Source organism: Euphorbia lathyris, chromosome 4 (assembly GCF_963576675.1).
Source record: "Euphorbia lathyris chromosome 4, ddEupLath1.1, whole genome shotgun sequence".
Classification (NCBI taxonomy): Eukaryota; Viridiplantae; Streptophyta; class Magnoliopsida; order Malpighiales; family Euphorbiaceae; genus Euphorbia; species Euphorbia lathyris.
The window spans coordinates 95,637,162-95,652,238 of record NC_088913.1 but is presented as its reverse complement, the minus strand read 5'-3'; the positions used below and the strand labels follow the sequence as shown (position 1 = coordinate 95,652,238).

Genomic DNA, 15,077 nt, shown 5'->3' with positions numbered 1-15,077 from the left:
AACCATACTAGACATGGTTATGTTTATTTGATGAAGCACAAGTCCGAAGCTTTTGAGAAATTCAAATGCTTCAAGAATGAAGTAGAAAATCAATTAGGAAAGAAAATAAAGATACTTCGATCTGATCGAGGTGGCGAATATCTTTTAGATAATTTTCTGAATTATCTAACAAAATGTGGGATATGCTCACAATGGACACATCCCTATACACCACAACACAATGGTGTATCCGAGAGGAGGAACCGTACCTTACTAGATATGGTACGATCTATGATGAGCATAGCATTACTTCCAAAGACATTTTGGGGCTATGCCTTAGAAACTGCCCTCTTCACCCTAAATCGAGTACCAACTAAATCCGCTAGTTCCACACCATATGAATTGTTCGTTGGTAGGAAACCCACATTCTCATTCATGAGAGTATGGGGTTGTTCAGCATTTGTCAAACGCGTAGCGTCAGACAAACTAGATTCTAAATCTGATAAATGTTTCTTCACTGGATATCCTAAGGAAACTGTATGGTATTACTTCTATCATCCAGATGATCAGAAAGTAATAGTATCTAAGCACGCAACCTTCTTGGAGAAAGAGTTTCTCGAAGAAACAGAAAAGGGAAGCGTGATTGAACTTGATGAAGTTCAAGAAGAAGAAACACCGACTGAAACAACAGAGGCGGTTGAGGAACCCAAAGCAGTCCCATTAGATGAGACTCAAGTGCCACCCATTCGTAGATCACAAAGAGTTCGTGAACTCCCAATTAGATATGGTTTTGTAGTGGGAGATGATGATGAGGTTCCCGTGTTAGACGACGAACCCGAAAACTATGAAGAGGCTCTTACTAGTCCAGATTCTAAAGCATGGCTCAAGGCCATAGATTCTGTAATGGATTCCATATACACCAACCAAGTGTGGACTTTGGTTGATCCACCCGAAGGGATAAAACCCATTGGGTGCAGGTGGATCTTCAAAAAGAAGACTGACATGGATGGAAAGGTTAGCACCTACAAAGCTAGGTTAGTAGCGAAAGGATATCGTCAGAAACAAGGAATTGATTATGACAAGACTTTCTCTCCTGCGGCTATATCCAAATCAATCAGAATAATGCTCGCTATTGCCATTCACTACGATTACAAGATTTGGCAAATGGATGTGAAAACAACTTTCATAAACGGAAACCTGCTTGAGGATGCATATATGATGCAGCCTGAAGGTTTCATAACGAAGGATGCAAACAAGGTTTGCAAACTACAGACATCCATTTATGGACTCAAGCAAGCATCTAGAAGCTGGAACAAGCGTTTTGATGAAACCATAAAACAATTTGGTTTCGAACAGCATTGCGAAGAAGCTTGCATTTACAAGAAAGCACGTGAGAGCTCAGTTGCATTTCTAATATTATATATGGACGATATATTATTAATGGGAAATGATATAGCTCTACTACAGTCGGTAAAAGTATGGTTATTAGGTAACTTCTCCATGAAAGACCTTGGTGAAGCAGCTTATATACTTGGTATAAAGATCTACAGAGATAGATCAAGAAGATTGCTTGGTCTTTCATAGGCTACATACATTGAAAAGGTGCTAAAGCGGTTTAGCATGCTTGAATCGAAACGAGGTAACTTACCCATGGTACATGGAGTAAAGTTAAGCAATCATCAATGTCCTAAAACCGAAGATGATAAGAAACGCATGGTTGTAATCCCGTATGCCAGCGCAATCGGTTCGATTATGTATGTTATGCTATGCACTAGACCTGACGTAGCGTTCGCGTTAAGTATAACGAGTCGTTATCAAGGTAATCTGGGAGACAAGCATTAGAATGTCATCAAGAACATTCTTAAGTACTTGAGAAGAACTAAAGACATGTTCCTAGTGTACGAAGAAGGGGATCTGAAAATAGAAGGATTTTCAGACGCCAGTCATCTCACAGATGAGAACGATTTTAGATCCCAATCAGGATACCTGTTTATCTTGAATGGGGGCGCGGTCAGTTGGAAGAGTTCCAAACAGGGAAGCGTGGCTTTCTCTACGACCGAGTCAGAGTACATCGCTACTGCGAAAGCAGCAAAGGAAGCGGTTTGGATTAAGAAGTTCATTACTGAACTTGGTGTGGTGCCTGACATTGTAAATCCCATTACACTGTACTGTGATAACAATGGAGTCATTGCACAAGCAAAGGAACCACGGTCTCATAATGCATCCAAGCATTACCTGAAGTGATACCACATTGTAAGAGAGATTGTGGCAAGAGGAGATGTGAGAATAGAAAGAGTACCTATTGAGGACAACGTTGCAGATCCGTTGACAAAGCCCTTAGCCTAGAAAGTACATGATCGTCATCTAAGTTCTACTGGGATAAGTTGTAGAAATAATTGGGTTTAGTCCAAGTGGGAGTATGTTGGGGTTTAGTGTCCTATAGACAATTGTTCTAGGATATAAACTTAATGTAAATGAAGTGTTCTTTGCATCATTTGTTTTAATAAGATATGGTTTCATAACTATATAAAGGCAACCTTCTTTTAAGAACTAAATAAGTCTAATAAAAGGAAATCCCTAAGTTTGTTTAAAGTGATTATAAAGTGTTCATACAAGCATGAAGTGAGAAGAAACTTTATAATAAACTAATAAACTTAAAACTACCCCAAGTCAAGTAATATGTTTAAAAATAGGATTGACATATCACTGTTGAGACTTTAATGTAACAATGTGTTCTGTCGAGACAGAAAGCTGATCTCACAAGCTTCAGATATGCAGATATCTGGACAGTTACATGGATCCAATGAAAGGAAGTTCATTAGGATTGGGGACCCGACTTGAGATAACAGGATGGGTAGATTTATCCTTGTCACCTGTTCATCTCATTGGTATTAATAGGTATAAGTAATCCTCAGACTCAAAGGAATGTTAATTAGTGATTCTGGATTATGGAATGTGATGTTTTGATCCTGTTGTAACACGATCCATAACAGAGATGACTCTGGGGTGTGAACGGCAGACGTTGGGTATCACAGGAAGCAATTGCAGGATAATTATACATTGGATTGAGCATTTGTCACTCCCGATAAATGGGAGATATGTCCAAGGATTGCTTGTGGAAGACTTGACTCTAAATCCTTGCAAAGTGATAGCTTAAGACTTGAAATATAGATTTCACTTAACCTATCTAATTGGAGTTAACTCGGCCTGTACAAGTAAAACGAACGTCTCGCTATATGTGACTTGACATTATCCATAGTCATAAGATTCAGTTCAAGGATGTAGTTGATAAAGGATCGAATTAGACTGTAACTAATACGGAAAGGTCAACGACAGAATCAACCTGTCTTCTTATAGCTCTGGGGGAATGTTTCGGATTTGCTAGTCACATTTCGTGTACTCATTCCGTTATGCAAAGATTAAATATAATTCTGAGAAAATTAATTTAATAATTGCATACGGCTAGAAGCAATAAGAACCTAATGGGTTGATAACAAGTAGTGAAATTCTGATCAACGTCCGTCCCTGTGGGGGCGTCGTTGGGTTCGACAGGGGGAAGCTCCGATGCTAAAGTCAGTAAGGTGAATCAAGGAATCAAACTGGATTGACAAAGGTTATGAGAATGTGTACCTTGATAGCCTAGGGAATCAGGCTATATATATATAGCTAGGAAGTCGTAACCTTCAGGCAACTAGAAAGTCTCCATTAATGCTTCATTAATGGCGGTTACAAGTTATCTTTAACCTGGCGGTTAGCTAATTGATAACTCATTAATGATCTTTATGGCCGAGTCGGCGACCAGCCGTTACAGTGGCGAATCAGGTGAATGAAGAGATTCGCCTCATAGGTCCGCCAGCGGATCTCTCTGAGTAGAACCGTGGAGATCCGCCTGCCGGCTCCCTTTTTGGGGATTAATACGCGGTGTTCTCAAGGCGAATATCCCTTTTGGTCCTTGGGATAATATCTCTATGTTATCAGAAGCCCCCCCAAAATGCCCTTAAAGTCCTTTAGGGCTTTTGAGCTTCCGCGTGCCGTCATAGACATCTGCATTAATGAGCACCCTGTTCAATGCCAATTGATGAATGACACGTGTAGTGGACGCACTGTCCCAGGTAGGAGAAAACGTCCTTCTTCCTCTTTCGCTTTCTCTTTCTTCTCCATTTTTTCTTCATTGTTTCCTTTATTGTTCGAAGCTTTTCCTGGGAATTTTCAGAGTTTCGTTCCAAGCTTCCGATTTCACATGTAAGTTCATCTTTTTCTGTTTAACTTTTCTCTGAATGTTTAGAAGTTCGTCTTCTTCTTCTAGATCAACTTCAGAGCTTTTTAATTCGACTCCTTCTCCCGAAATAGTAGTTGATTTTAGTTGGACCACTTCGTCATTGGAGAACTCCTCTTCCTCCGAGGACACGGTTAACTCCGATTTAGCTGGGTTTAGTAACTTGGCGTGTAATCACTACCAAACTCGTTCCACCAGATATCCAGTTCTTTTTACCTCTGTCTCCGGTACCGCTCCGGCCGTTAAGGCTAGGTGTTTTCCGGGGACAATGGCCTTGTTAGACGAGGTGCCACGGCCTAATCTCCCGGGCGGACCGGGGGGTGGACACCTCATGGCGACGTAAGCGGTGATTGGCGCCGAAAGCAACCAATCGTGGAATCAAGCTGCTCGGCAGGACCGGAGCTCGGAGATATGGAAGAGTCGCCACCCACGAATGGGAAAATGAACACCGATCCCTTGCGGGAGACCGGTGAGGGTTCGGGAAACTTAGGTACGAGCCAAGAAGGCTATCTCCTTTCTGGAGAAAGGCTACTAGGCACCCCGACATCGCCCGGTTATGAACCACCGGCCTCCTACTCAGCATGTTAGGCGATAACGGACTAATCGCATATTTCTTTAAGTTTAAAATTTATTTGAAACCTTTTCTTTCTCGCTTTGAAAACCGTTTTGAGCATATGTTATTGAAAGCCATTTTGGTAAAGAATCACCCATTTACATCAGTTCAAAATATATAGGAGAGAGAAGGGGGAAGAAGAAAGAATCGATTTATTCACAGTGTGATTTATGCTTTAGACTATACACCAACTCTAAGCTAAGCTCACTTCCCAAAAACGAGTTTATTTACATGGTTCGTACCTTAATCGCCGTTGGAACGATTTAGGTACGTTTCAAAACCCCGTTAATTTATATGGCATCTACTCGAATCGCCGTTGGAACGACTCGAGCGTTTGAAGACGTGGAATATAGAATTTTAACCCGAAAACATGGTTAGGCATACAAGTCAATTCATTTTGTACAAATCATTTAAGAAAACAATTCAAAAATCTATTATTCACAATGAAAACGATTTTAATTATAAGGTTCGCCTAATCCGTCGTTGGAACGGATTAAGGTTTTAAAACGTGATGATTTTAAGAAATGGTTTAAAGAGGTCAAGAAAACATTATTTACACTTTAAGAATATTTAGAAAACTCTAAATTTAATCAAGCAAATTAAACTCTCTTTTTGTGTTTCATTTTTCCATTTTCACTCAATTAACTTTTAACATTATCATAATCACAACAATAAACCAACTAAACCAAACTTTATCCAATTGAAACTCAATTTAAAACCATGTCCCCAAATGCCAAAAAGAATAAGGGAAAAGCATATACATATATATACATATATACTTGAAAATAATGATATACATATGATTTTAGAAAACCAAATAAAGGATGTCACTCAATAGTTAAATATACACATGATAATGAAAATAAAAGATACTAAATATACTTTTACCTTACTAAAAAATGTAAAATAATAGACAAAATTCATTGTTGATAAGAAAATAAGCTTTATATCCCCAAAATTGACTATTGTAATATATAAAAAATAACCTTCCCCAATATACATTAAATATCAAAATAATACCTATTTATCCTCAAAATATCTACTAATTAATTACCTCAAAATACCCAAGTAAATAACATTCTAAAATAAAACTCAATATAATTTAAATGAATGAAAAAGAAAAAATATATATACATATACTTATATTAGATCAAATTAATGGAAAATAATTTATAAACATTCTAAATAACTATATGTATCAAATATCTAAAAATAGTTTGAAAATATATATTACATAAATATACATGCATATACAAAGGATCAAAAGCTTAAAAGTTAAGAAAGAGGGACCAAAACAACATTTTTTACATTTCAGCAGACTTACCGACGGAAAATCCGTCGGTAAACAGCAATTAGTGACAGAAATGGAAAATTACAGAATTACTCCAACTGTTTCCAGATTTACTCAAAAGCTTTAAATTAAGTCTAATTCAATCGTTTTGGATTTCCGAACTACCATAGATGGATCATAGTCTATAACGGAAATTCCTAAAACGATGTTTTTATTTTAAAACGTTATTTGGAAATATTTTTTTTTAAAACTTATAATTACAACGTTTTTAATACCCGAACTGCCTTTTAATCGGATCACGGTTCATATTGGGATATCAAAACGAGGTTTTTACTTCAAAACAAAACCGAACGTTTATCTAAGACGAGACGGGAATTAAATAAATACGAGGAATTAAATAAAACGTGATAAATAAATACATAACTAAATAAAATTATAACATAAAAACAAATGAAGGAAACGAACTAAATTAAATAAAAAAACGAGTCTAGTCCTCGGATAATACCTCAAGTTCGGTATCTGACAGTCGGAGCCGATCGATTCCACGAGTCGTGATTTTCCGGTTTTTTGTGTTTTTTAGTAAAAATTTTATCTTTTGGGAAATTCGGAATTTTTGAGAAAAAAATATTTTTCTCAAAAAAAATCCTTTTCTCTCTTTAAAAATGTCTAGAGTGAGAAAGGCTCCAAAAAATCCTCCCTCTTTTCACCTTGGGATCCGTGCCTTAAATAGGCAAAGGATCCCGTCAACTTTGGGCGACGCCCAAATAAAATTAGGCGTCGCCCAAAGGGGGTTGGGCGAACGCCCAACCCATGTTGGGCGAACGCCCAACATAGTTGGGCGGCCGCCCAACAATCGTTGGGCGTACGCCCAACAGATGTTGGGCGTTCGCCCAACGTCATTGGGCGTTCGCCCAACGAACGTCGGGCGTCCGCCCAACGTCGTTGGGCGTGCGCCCAACGGACATCGGGCGTTTGCCCATCGATCGTCGGGCGTCCGCCCGACGCTGTTGGGCGCTCGTCCGGCGGCCGCCGCCGCGCGCACGCCTGGCAGCCATCGGGCGTGCGCCTTACGCCGTCGGGCGCGTGTTCCGCGATGCTGGGCTTGCGCGCCCAACGGCTGTCGAGCGTGCGCCTTGCGCTGCCGGACGTGCGTCCAACTGACGTTTGAACACGCATCGGCTGCCGCTAAGCGCTCGCATGACGTCGTTGAGCACTCACGAGCCGTCCTCTTGACGACCGCGGCTCCATTAACTCTTCCCTTCTTATTACATATTTTGTGCGTTTTAGAACTTCCGGAATCAACCGCTTCAACTGTCTTGTTTACAGGTTTTCGTCACAGGTCCTCCGACTCGGTGTCTACAGGCCTCTTCTTTTATCCCACCTAGGAAAAAGAACCCTCGAGCAGAGTCCACTCCGTCTCGTATGAGTGCCGCGGATCTAGTGGATCTGGCGAGTCGCTTCCCCTGGATCAACGACCTTCCTGTCCGCCCAGCGGTTTTCTAACAGTATATTGCAGTCATGTAGAGAGAGGGTTCCGGCTTCCTCTCCCAAAGATGATGGCGGACATCCTCTCCTACTTTGATATTACAACCAGCCAACTACACCCCAACGGTTGGTTGGATATTGCTTTAGACTGCTACCTCGCCTCAAATTTAGGAGTGGTATATACGGGTCGTGTTTTTAGAGCTTTCCATAAACCCTCACAACGGAAGTCCAAATCCTATCTCACTTTCGCCAAATTCGGGACATATTCACCATTTAGTGACAAAATGTCCAATGTCCATTGCTGGGATGAGAAATTCTTCTTCGTGAAGATAAAAGAGGGCGAATCTCTGGGTTTTCCCTCGTTTTGGAATCCCAAGCCCTTACACATGGCGGGCGATATGCGAATATTGACCGATAGTGATGAAGTGGTGGCGGAGCTCATGAAGAAGATCAAGGCGGATGCATGGACATACGCAGACGCTTTAGCCTTCATGATGAGCGATATTCCGTTGATTCGCCGAGAGGGGGAGCAATTCATTTACTCCAAGATTGCGCAATTTGACCAAGGTAACTTTTATTTCTTCTCGAACTTTGATTACTTCAATGTTTTCCTTGGCAGGGGTTTATCTAAGGCCAATCACGCTATTGCAGAAAAGCGTAGGAAGTTTTTAGAGGCTGAAGCGCGTATGAAAGATCAAGTGGCAAATCCTCAAACGGATACTGGAAAACGCCTTGCGGAAACAGTGGTCGAGCCGCCACTAAAAAGGAGGAAGCCTATAGCCACTGGAGGCCCTAAGCTTATGGCGGATGCCATGAGGTCCGCCAGGCCTGTTGGGGAGATAGAACAAGTAAGTTGCCTTTTATTTTTACCTGTCCATCAAGTTTTAAGTTTTGACCCTTGAATGTTTGTGCAGATGGCGAAGCCTGATATGGGCGGATACTGGTCCGCCAAGTATGGTGCTCAAGGATCTTTTGAGAATGAGTCCATCATAAACGACCTGGATGAAGCCCTGGGTCAGGTGGGCGAAGTGCAAAGGAATCAGAACCAAATTCCTGGTTCCATTCATGCGCAAAAGGGGAAAATAGAGCTCCTTATGGTGAGTCCCCTAGAAAGGATCTCTTTTTGTAGAAAAAGTTGTCCCTTTACTCTTTTCTCTTACCGAGATTGTTTGTTTTTGACAGATGTATACTCGCATACGTGCTATGGAGGCCGAGCTCCTTCAAGGTGTGGCGGATAAGGCAACCATTGAAAAACTGGAAAAAGAGGTAGCGGATGCCAATTCGCACGTTGCTTCTGCTAACGCGAACCTTGCTTCTGCCACAGCCGCCTTAGTCCTTAGAGATGCGGAGATTGAGAAGCTGAAGGAAAAGATTGTGACAGACGCCAAGAAACATGAGGACGCCCTAGGAGAAGCTGAATATATGGCGGGTGAGCAAGCCTTCTATTATGGCGAACTGCTCATGGCATACTTTTCCCTGGCGCATCCCGAGATTGATTTCACAGATCCGCAGTTCGTCGTCCCCGAACCAGAAGACGTAGCCAAATATGACAAGATGTCAGACGCTAAGGAATACATCTGCGAATATGTTCGGAAATGGATGAAGGGACCCATGGAAGAAAGCAAACCCTCTACTACTGTCCCTCTAGTGGAGCTTGAGGAAGTGGCCCCCAAGGCGGGTGATTTGTTTGGCGTATCTGAGACTGTGGAGAAGGAGGCTTTCCAAGCAAGCATCGTAAGCGAGGATAGTGCAAAGGAGGATGCTCCCCTTGTTAATTAGTTGCTTTCTTGTGATTTGTGAAAAATCGTTAAGTACAGTTTGTTTTAATCCTTTTATGGTAGCTATTTATTTTACTATTACGTTTGCGTAAGTAAATGTATAGGCATCTAGGATTTATTTTGGAGTAGGTGGTCAGCCATACTCCATTGCATGGACCTTTGTGAAGGTTAGAAGCTGTTTTATTCCATTGAAGGAAGTAAAGCTGCCTAGGGGATCAATTTGCTACCTGTCTTTGAGGTGAAGTGATCCGCCCGTAGGACTTGTGAATCCTTTTTTGGGAAGGATATGTAAGAGAGTGTAAAGACCTTGCGTCCAAGGATCGTTTTAACTCTATCAGAGATTGGGATCCTCTTAGAGATGGATCCGCCCATAAGATAGGCTCTCTTATGTCTAAGGAGAAAAAGTAGCTATGAGATAGCGATACTTTGTCGATGTGGAGAGAGTTGGATGCCCCCCTTCTTTTTAAGACTGGAATATTAATATTGCTGCAATAAACTTTAAAAAGAACACAGATAATAGAACAAATGATGTTTATTAATGGGAGAAATGCTTTATTACAGCAAGCTGGTCTTATAGGTGAGCCTCGTTAAAACCTTTAGTAAGAAAAACAACATGGGAAAAAAGCTTACTAAAGGAAAAAGAGTACTCAAGACCGTGTGTACACCTCATTTTCTGACAAAATATTTGCGGAGATTTTGGAGGTTCCATGTGCGTGGCAATGTGTTGCCCTCCATGTCCTGAATTTTGAATGTGGCGGATCCAATCTTGTCCACTATCTGATACGGACCCGTCCAGTTGAGCCCTAACTTGCCCTTGCCTTCTCGAGATTGGATTTTGTCGGCCTTTCGGAGCACCAGATCACCCACATTCAGATCCACAAGCTTGGCATTTTTATCATGGTAAGAGGCGATCCGCTGTTTATACGCCGCCATGCGTACATAGGCTTGGTCTCTTCGATCGTCTACCTGATCTAGACTTTCCCTTAGCCTTTTACCGTTGTCCTCTTCGCAATAAAAGGCCACTCTATCACTTGGGACCTGTATTTCAACCGGGATCACAGCCTCTACACCATGAGAGAGGGCGAATGGTGTTTCTCCTGTGGCCGTCCTAGGAGTGGTGCGATAAGCCCATAAAACAATTGTCAGCTGATCCGCCCACTTCTTATCATGCTCTCCCAATCTCTTCTTTATCCCTTTTATGATCGTCCGATTCGTGACTTTGGTCATCCCGTTGGATTGGGGATAATAAACGGAGGCAAATCTGTTCAGAATGCCCAACTCTTCACAGAAAGTTTTGAATTCGCTATAGTTGAACTGTGTTCCATTATCGGTGATGATGGTATGCGGAACACCGTACCTTCCCACGATGTTGTCCTTGACAAATTCCACCATTCGTTCTGCAGTGATGGAGGAGACAGCTTCGGCTTCTACCCACTTGGTGAAATGATCCACTGCTACTACCACGTACCTCCTCTGTCGGCGAGTTGGAGGAAATGGGCCGACAATGTCTATTCCCCAGAGGGCGAATGGCCGCCCCTCTATTATGGGCCTTTGGAGATGTTTGGCAGTATGTGATTCATTCGCATGAATCTGGCAACTATGACAAGATTCTACCAATTTTTGGGCATCCAATTCGGCCGTGGGCCAGTAAAAACCCGCTAACCTGGATTTCTTAAGGATGGTGGCGGATGCTTCATGAGCCCCACATGATCCCTTGTTAAGCCCAAAATATACCTAAAATATCCTATATAAATACGTTAAATTTACATTAAAATCGTGCTAATTATATTCATTTGGTATACTTTTACGTCTTTATTTACTTCTTTGATGCAAGGTACCTAAATATTTGGTAAAATCCAAATAGAAGCAAAAACGGAGCTAAAATGGACGAAAAACCTTAAAAACATACCGGGAATGCATACCAGTCAGAAGAACGCTCAAGGAGGACGAAAAGCAGTCGAACGCCAGGGAGAAATCTCTCTGTCGCGACTAAGATTCTCAAAATCTCAGTCGCGACTTGCGGAGGCCAGATCGGGGGAAAATGAAGTTTTCAAGCTCGCCCCTATATCCCCTGTCGCGACTGAGATTTTCAGAATCTCAGTCGCGACAGCGAACCTTCCTGCACACTAAACACATGTTTAAAACGGAAAAACGCGTCTGTTCGTTCGGATAAAAGCAACCCTTCACCAGCGGACACGGCCCATCATTTACAACCCTTCAACAACTATAAATAAGTGATTCATTTCAGAAATCAAGGTTGGTTAGTTGGAAAAGTTAGAGAAATTAGAGAAGAAAGTTGTTATGTTGAGTTTCTGATTCAGAAAAGAATCAGAAAGTTAGAGTTCATTTCTATAAGCAATCGTGTTGTACATGAATTGTTATTAGATTAGTTATAAACAGTATTAGTTTAGTTTTCGTTCTGGTAGTGGACGAGATCAGTCTTTATTCCAAAGATCCAGCGAGAAGAATTGACGGCTGAAGCGCATGAGGTTTGACGAGCCTACGGAGTTTGAGAGAAAGATTGACGACCCGGATCTCAAAGTTTTCGTTGCAATGCTATCCAAGTTTCTACTTCTCTGTTAACTTGTGAAAATTCACATTTCATTAATGATATACTTATTTATTCAATACATTCTTACTGTTTGTTATTTTGATATCGTTCTGACAAAATGATTTTCAAAATGATAAATTGGTGTTTTTATTAAAACGTTCTATTCCATCTTATTCATATAAGAACTTTGTTGAACACTTAACAAATTTAGTTTTTATGGATGACATGATCGTTGATCGCGGCTTATCAGAAATAAAACACTAGTTTGATTAAGGTAGGAATCATCTCTACGCTAGAGGGATTTCTATAGTTCAAAGCCATTTAATTGAGTAAATCGCTATATTGTTACATGTCCATAATCTCACAAAGTTAAAGTTGTTTGTTTTGCTTTATGAAAATAAGATCTTTTTCATTCCAATTACGGAAGCATCTGTTTTGTAATCAAAATTCCAAAACGGAATTGTTCTCTAAACTCGATATAATTCTTCTATCTAATCCTAATTTACCAAAACCTATTCAATCAACTAAACGTATTTCTTTTATTAAACCTAAACACGTGATTAAACCGAATTAAATAAAGTTTTAGTTAAAAAGCGTTCCCTGTGGGTTTGATATCTTTTATTACTACAAGCGTATACCGTGCACTTGCGGAAATCGCTCAACAAGTTTTTGGCGCCATTGCCGGGGAACGCTAAAATTTTTGACAAAATTTTAAATTTTTCGTGTTTTATTTCGAATCTAGGTTTAAACATATTTATTTTAACTTTTATAATTTAAAAGTTTTCATATGCTAATTTATTTATTTATCAACTTCTGTTTTGTAGGTAGTTTCGGTTCGTGCAAGATTTCAGGTTCATGCGCAGTTCTCGAAATTCAGGCATTCCACCAGACCCTATAGACCTAGAAATTGAGAAAACCATTAGGAAGAACAAGAAAAATAAGAAAAACAAAAATAAGACCCCAGTAAAAACATATACCGAGACAGAAAAAATGGCAGACCCACCAACACTTATGGAATACGCTAGGCCAGGTGTGGCCGGTGTAACCAATAGTATCGTTAGACCCAGAATCACCGCAAATCAATTTGAAATTAAGCCAGCTTTGCTTAATATGTTGCAAAATAATGTAACATTTTACGGGTTACCTAACGAAAATCCTAACACCCATTTAACAAATTTCCTAGAAATTTGTGACACTTTTGAAATCCCAGATGTGACTGCAGAAGCAATCAAACTTCGCCTCTTTCCTTTCACTTTGAAGGATAGAGCCAAAGAATGGTTAACTTCTATGCCAACCGCAACTTTTGCCACTTGAGAACAATTAGCCCAAGCGTTTTTATCTAAATATTTTCCTTTAGCAAAAACCGCAAGAGTCATAAAGGAGTTAACATCTTTTTCTCAAAATGATAATGAGACCCTTTATGAAACTTGGGAACGTTTTAAAGAACTTCAACGTTTATGCCCACACCACCAATTACCCGCTGAACTTTTAATGCAAACATTTTACAATGGACTAAATCCTACAACTAGGGGTTCATTAGATGCTATGTCGGGAGGGCTATTTATGAAGAAAACATCAGCCCAAGCGAGAGAACTTTTGGAGGAAATGGCAATCTACAGCAGTATGTGGCCCGCGGAATGTGGACATATGCCGGGAGCAAAACCATCATCCTCAACCACACCATCAGTTAAAGGTATAGTTGAACTTGATCCAGTCGCAATGCTACAAGCCCAATTTTCTGCTTTATCGCACAAAATTGACAAGTTTATGGCACCGCGCATTATCAATGGTAATCCAGTCCAAACGGATGTGGACTACGAAAATATAAGTGAGATCGAACAGGTAAATTTTGTCCAAGGGCAAAACCAAACTAATAATCCTTATTCTAATACTTATAATTCTGGATGGAGGAATCATCCTAACTTTAACTGGAAAGATAACAGTAACAATAATGCTAGTGCTAATCAAAATCGTACCACTAATTATCAAAATCAGTCAAGGGATACGATTAGCACTTTATCTTCTAAAATCGACAAGTTTATAGATGCTATCAGTGGAAAAATAAGTAATCACGACGATGGTTTTAAACGGATCGAAAATAAATTCGATCAGCTTATTAAAAACCACTCATCTAGCATCCATAATTTGGAGATTCAAATTGGTCAACTTGCTAAATCAATTCCATCCCGAAAAGAGGGAAGTCTTCCCAGCCATACGGAAGAAAATCCGAAAGAGCAGGTGAAGGCTATTACTCTTCGTTCAGGAAAAAATTATCAAGGGCCTGAAATGCCCAAAGATGCAACATTACAAGGAACTGATTTACCAAAGTCCAAAGAAGATATCTTAATCACAAATAATTCACCATTTGACGCAGGTACCAAAACTTCTGTACCCAAACCACCTTTTCCGCATAAAGTCCGAAATAAGGACTATGATAAACAACTTCTAACGTTTTTGGATAAACTTAAAAATTTGCATATCAATTTGACGTTTATGGATGCAATCACACAAATTCCTAACTATGGTAAGTTTTTAAAGGATTTGATTTCAAAGAAAATCAGTTGGGAAGGAATTTCATCCATTTCGTTAACTGAAGACTGTAGTTCAATAGTATCAAGTAATTTGCCCACTAAACTCAAGGATCCCGGATGTTTTACTATTCCGTGTAAGTTAGGAGCTATTGAATTCCCAAGTTGTCTTTGTGATTTAGGAGCAACTATAAACTTAATGCCATTGTCTATTTTTAACAAGTTAGGTTTAGAAGAAGATATCAAACGTACCAATATGGTTTTGCAATTAGCGGATCAAACCACTAAGAGGCCATACGGTATAATTGAAGATGTTTTAGTCAAAGTCGATAAATTTATTTTTCCTACCGATTTTGTTATATTAGACTTTGCATATGATGTAAAATGCCCTTTAATTTTCGGTAGACCGTTTATGAACACGGGACGCGCTTTAGTAGATGTGTCGGAAGGGAAAGTAGTTTTAAGGATAGGAGAAGATAAGGTCGAGTTTAACATGAACAAAGCAATGAAATACCCTATGGAGGAATTCGCTTGTATGAAGCTTGATTTAGTCGAGGAATGTGTCAATGATGTAAT

The 15,077-nt window shown here is 40.1% G+C and overlaps 1 non-coding gene across 1 annotated transcript; it reads right to left on the bottom strand.

Moving 5' to 3' along the window:
* Positions 1-13,341: 13,341 nt before the first annotated feature.
* LOC136228118 (small nucleolar RNA R71) lies at positions 13,342-13,448 on the bottom strand. Its single transcript, XR_010688452.1, has one exon. It is a non-coding gene; the product is annotated as a small nucleolar RNA R71 (small nucleolar RNA).
* Positions 13,449-15,077: the final 1,629 nt, after the last annotated feature.